General features: G+C 42.0%; 1 protein-coding gene across 1 annotated transcript in view; it reads left to right on the top strand.

Moving 5' to 3' along the window:
* The first annotated feature begins 5,738 nt into the window (after positions 1–5,738).
* Rgs17 (regulator of G protein signaling 17) overlaps positions 5,739–6,000 on the top strand; it is an 85,874-nt gene continuing 85,612 nt past the window's right edge. Inside the window, exon 1 of the mRNA XM_027401029.2 lies at positions 5,739–5,903. The gene's annotated coding sequence lies outside the window, so the exon portion shown is untranslated. The remainder of the gene's footprint in view (positions 5,904–6,000) is intronic.

Raw genomic sequence — 6,000 nt, 5'->3', positions numbered from 1 at the left:
ATCACAGCATAGCCGATCAATTCTACTACAATTCACACATACAGATTTGGGCAAGACTCCCTAAAGTATTTTCATTTGCCACTCCAACATGTTTCACACCAAGAGACTAATCCACAGAAAATCAGGAAACCAGGAAGTCTTTAACAAGGCTTGTCTTGTGGCATTGTGAGTCTACATCCACATTTGCAGCTTAAGTGTGTTTCAAATATTAGTCACTCGGACTCTTTTCTATGTTGAATATCCATAGTGAGCTGATTTTTCTCACACATATACATTCAAAGATCTGCTTTAGCTTTATAAACTAACTCTATCATGAATCAAAACATAATAATGACAATGATACCAAATTTAAAAAAAAAAAAACCTGTAAAAAATCAAAACAAGGCTTTTCCCTACCTTTACTTCCTTCCAGCCCTGGAGGGAGATCTGATATGTGAGAAGATCGTTTCACAAACCAGCAACTCTCATGTAGGAACCCTCACAAGTCTCCCAGTAACACACCCTTCACCGTTAGCGTCTCGAATTTGTTAGACTTTCAAGAATCTGACTGTAATGATTGCAAGCTTAATTTCCCAGATGAGGTAGACATACAGAGAAGATGTTTCGTCTCTGTGTCAGAGCAAGAGAGTGCAGCAGAACCAAACAGAATGCAAAGGTGAAGATTCCATCAACTGAATGTTTTTCTGAAGCTGCTCCAGATGTCTCTGTTGGAAACAGGTCTTAAGACCAATTTATGCTTAGGCCACACAGTGTTGATGCATTTACCGAGTATGAGTCAGCTAAAAACATGGCTGACATCGGACACCCAGGGATCTGTAAGTCAGCACAAAATGGGTCATACTAGCTGCCTAAGGAACCAGTGATATAATCTGCTATATAACTATTTTTGGCAGAGTATCACTTTTGTGTGGGTTCTACATACATAAGACCCTGAGGTCAAAGGCTCTAGAGTCTAAGCCGTGCCTTTCACCAGCCTGCCTGTATGTGTCATTCTGTAGGCCTGGGTGCCTATCTCCATGAGATCTGTGTGCTGGCCTGAGTGTGTGCCTGTGGCTGCCTATGTGTGACCTAGGTATGTTGGCTTGTGCCTAGGTACCTGCTGGCATCTGCCTCACCTATAACCCTCCTTTTCTGGCATTGGAGCCTGAACCTCACAGGCTCAAAACCAACTCTGAATCTTCAAGAGAAAGTGGTTAACTCATAATATATAAACTGAGTGCAACCAATAGAAATCATATAAAGATGTTTGTGTCACAGACCCATCCAACTTCCTCGAGATACAAATTCTTTACTGGAAGTCTGAAGTAATAACATTGAGGTCTTCAAGTACAATTCAGGCAAGTTGAGCAATTTAGGAAACTTTAGTTAAAAATGCATCGTTTAAAAAAGCATGTACAAAATAGGAAGGTATATTCCATTTTACATATCTGGGAGGCAGTCTGCTTTTCCATTTTATCTTTTTTCCTTTACCTTATATCTTTCAAATATTCACAAAGATGGACAAGGGTTTCCATCAAGACACAGTCATAGAAGCTCTAGCTTAAAAGTAGTTAAAACATTGTAAGCTCTTTCACTAACATAATAGAAAGTGTATTCACATTCTCGGTCATATGATTCTGTCCCATGCTTCAGACATTAATCTGAATGGAGTAGTCGAAACTTCTAAATTCTAAAGGTCTTTCTTTTCCCTGTTCCTTGTGAGGATAAAGTAGTTGCTTTCAGATAAATGTGTGGGAAAGGAGAATAAAATGGAACAACTTTCTAAGGGTATCAGATTTATTGAGGTCACTTTCACTTCTTCTAATGAAGACAAATATCTGTAATTATAAGTAAATGTACTGCAGCTGCTTGACAGATGTTTATTTTTCCAATATCTTCTATCTGCAAATATCTTTCTGTAAGTCTCCTTTAAAGTCTACTTTATTAAAAAAATTATTTCCAAACTGCTACTGTGCCCAGATTTTCCCTATTCGACAAACACACCTGCTGCAACCTAGAGATGTTCTTGGTGAGATTCTGCTTTTCATGGTTACCACACCAGTGTTTAATGTTGATGAGTTCCATGAACCATACATCAGGTGTCCCCATTGTCAAGATGGACAGCAATTCATTTCTGACTCACATGAGATAATTGTATACGGCAGTGACAGTTTTTTAAAAAGAAGATAGATGAAAGTGGTGGGAAAACATTAGACATTTGTATGTTAACCTGGGTGGCATGATGTCAAGACAGCTGCAGACAGTGGTTAAGACCAAGATACATATAAAGAGTCTGAAAGAATTACAAGATGAAGATGATGAAGGCCCTGATTGGACTTACCCACATCTTGCTATCTCCTAGATGGTAGTCAACATGTCCAGTTCTTAGAGCATTATCATATTTTGGCTATAATGTATAAGGAATCACAAAAAAAATCATACACAGCACGTGCACACACACATACATACACACACACACACACACACACACACACACACACACACACACACACTTTACATCTGGCCTTAGTAAGTATATGGTACAGAACAGATTTATAATCCTATACACCTAGGTGTCAAGTGTGAGGCAGAAGGATTGTAAATTCAAGTTACACTTATACTCCAGAGTGAGTTTGAGGACAGCTCGGTCATCTTAGTGAGACTATGTCTCAAAATAAAAAAGTTAAAAAGAAGGCTGGGGATATTCAGTAGTAGAGACCTTGTCTAGCATGCAGTAGGCTACAGAGTTAATTCTTGATACTGGAAAAAAGAAAAAGTGTGGTATGCTTGTTTCAAAGTTTGTTATTGGAACTTGACCCTTGCATATAGGTTAAATGTCATCTTTCCTAGGTTGGGCTGAGGAACCTGTGAGATATATGTGTTTAGAAGCAACAGACTTTGGTGAGAAGCAATTAGAATCCAAGAAAAACCAGCAGTGAACACCAAAGACACATTTTCTAGGTTTTTGATTTATTCAATCATTCACTTGTTCATTCAACAGATATTCATCAAGTTGATATTACATGCTGAATCCTGTTCTGAACCATGGAGATGCAACAGAAAAGAAAAGTGAAGTTTTGGAAGACTTTATTCTAATATGGGATGAAAAGGTAGAAACTAAGCAACTTATTTAGATATTGGGAAAAGTATTTCTTTAATAAAATAAAACAATACAAGGGGATCCTTCTAAATAGAAAAGAACTGCTTGTCTCATTGGAATAGTTTTCATGGTGGTTGGATCAGGCCTTTCTTGGAAACAGATGCATCCATGACATTAAATTGCCTGCTATGTAAAGAAGTACATGAATAGGATTCTAGGAAGAAAGACAACAGGTATCATATGCTGACATCCCTATGCAGCCAGAACAATCATCATTCTGGTCCATGGAAGCAAGATAAGAGCAAATAAAGTTGGAAGACTATTGAACAGAACCTCCCAAGGTAAGAGATGGATCATGGGCTGTGTTTAAAATACAAGGGAAGTCTAGAGGATTTTAAGTAGTCACATGACAAGATCTGCATGCTTCTAGAAGATCATTAAGCTGATATTTAGAGTGTTTGGGGAGGAGAAAACAGGGGATTCAAATAGAAGACCTTGAGTTATCTAAGTAAGAGATGGTAGTGGATTGGATCAAGGCTACCATAGTGGAGAAGGAACTGAGTGTACAAATTGGGTATGTATTTTTGAGGAAGAGATAATATGACTTGCTAATTAACTGGATGAGGATGAAGACAAGGAGGTAAAGCAAGGATGGCTTTACATTTTTGGATTGGATAACTGGGTTGAACAATCCAAGGAGGAACAGGTTTGGAGGGGGTGGATTTCTGCCACTCAGCCTCTGAGATGCCTGCTAAACATGATAATAATAGTATCTACCTTGTGGGGTTGTTGCGCAAAGAGAATAGGAAACACATGAAAATAATTTAGGCCAATATCCAGCAGCAACTAATTGCTCAATAAATATTAATGGTGATAACGGTAACAGTAAAGGCAGTTGTTCAAGAATTGTTAGTAGCTGTAATTCTTCAGTTAAGGTGGGTCAGCTCATTAGAGATTAGGAATAAAGATACTAGTGTAAGAGGGTATTACCAAGGAGTCACTGCAGCTTATACCATTGGGAGAATATTTTTGGTCCATTATGGACCAATAATATAGAACACTTGTCTCCATAAATCCCTTTGTTAAAACCCTAACTCCCAAAGTAATTGCAGTCAGAAGTGTTAGATTCAAAAGTGGTTAGATCACATGGATGAAGCATCATGTAGAGACATAGTGGTCTTTATAAATGTCACACCAGAGGGCCGTCTTATTTACCCTGGGACTGTGAGTCCAAAGCATTACATATGTCAGTACTTGACCCCTCATAAAACACCCAACCTGACTACATCTGACCTTGGACTCTTTGACCCTCTCCAGTATTGTGATGGGTTAGTTTCTGTTGTCTGTGAGTCACCCATTCTGTGATATGTTGTTAGAACACCCATAATGGATCAAAATGTACTTTCGTAATCTCCAACAACAACAACAAATGAATTACGCTTAAAATAGAGCATGCCAGCTACAACTGACTGAAGCACTTAGATGCCATGGCAATGGTAAATCGCTACAAAAATTCCTAAATTTCAGTCTCCATTTCTGTGCTTATTTCTCATTACAAATCAGTAGAGTTTGTAGATCAGCTCCAAGGAGTGCATTTTCAGGGCATTAGTACACAAAGCCATTGGGTGTAGCTCAAGAAAAGAGCTCTCTCTCTCTCTCTCTCTCTCTCTCTCTCTCTCTCTCTCACACACACACACACACACACACACACACACACACACACACACACACACACACACACCCCAAGTTATATTAATTGGAGGAGGTGGGGCAAGGGCTGGAATACAACAGTATTTGCATACAGGAGGACCCCAGCAGGAGGCTGTCATATACATCTACAAGCAATCAGTTCTAATTAGGTGTAAGGAAAAAGCCTAATCACTCCTGCAGGAACTCACTCCCCTTCCCACAGATGTGGAATCTAAAGAGAAAGACATCCGCTCTCCTTGCCCTGCCTCAGAAACACTTCAGCCTAATCACAGGAGGTACAATCTAGGGCTTGGAATGCATTAAGCATCCAAGGCTCCTTCATTACCAAGCTGTGCTCTGCTGGGGAGCAGATTAGCAATTCCTGTCACTGTCAAGGGGTCCTATAAGGATGCTTTAAGCCCCAGGTTTCCACAGCCGGCTAAGTGTTCTTGACTCCTGCCCTGAATTAGGTTTCTCTCACTGAACCCCAGCTCCAGAAGCCCAGAAGGTGTATCTACCTAAGGCCAGAGAGCGCCTGGAGGAATTCTTGGGTATTTCTGGGTAAGACATCAATAAAAGTAAAAGACTCATGTTTACACTCCCTTGAAGCCAGCCCAAACCTAAGGCTCCTTGAGTGCCTAAGAGACCTGCAGGCCTGGTCCCAGGACTAGGCAACACCACTTGAGCTATGGGTGAAAGCAAATTAGGAGAGTTCTTCCTTGTAAATTGCGTCCTTTCCAGGAAGGCACCCCGAGCCTCCCCACTGGTGTCGCCTAGCCGCCTGGCACCGAGACACAGTGAGCTCGGTCCCCGGGCGGGCACGCCAAGGAGGGACACGACGGTGGTGACTCACGCGGGCGCGCGCCCGCGGGAGGGGAGGACGCCTCACCTCCGGCAGAGCGGAGCGAGGGGCTGCCAGACGCATGCGCTGCGAGCCGCTTGTTCGCTCTCTCGCTCCCTCCCCGCCCACCCCAGCCTCCTCCCTCTCCGCTCTCTGCTGGCCTGGCTCCCTGTCTCCGTCGCCCGGTGCTGAAGTTGGGTGGATGGCAGTGAGCCGGCTCCTCTAGAGGACTGAGCAGCCCAGCCTCGCGCACCCTCGGACCGCGGTGCGCTCACCCACACCCCAGGCCACCCGGTAAGGCGCGACCTCTGAATCCCTAATAGGATAAGAAATGACATAAAAATGTCTGCTTTGCACTGATGGGTGGGTTTGATTTTTTTTTCCTTTGCTC

Source organism: Cricetulus griseus, chromosome 2 (genome assembly GCF_003668045.3).
Source record: "Cricetulus griseus strain 17A/GY chromosome 2, alternate assembly CriGri-PICRH-1.0, whole genome shotgun sequence".
Lineage (NCBI taxonomy): Eukaryota > Metazoa > Chordata > Mammalia > Rodentia > Cricetidae > Cricetulus > Cricetulus griseus.
Note: the sequence above shows the minus strand (reverse complement) of the source record. Positions and strands in the feature narration are given on the sequence as shown.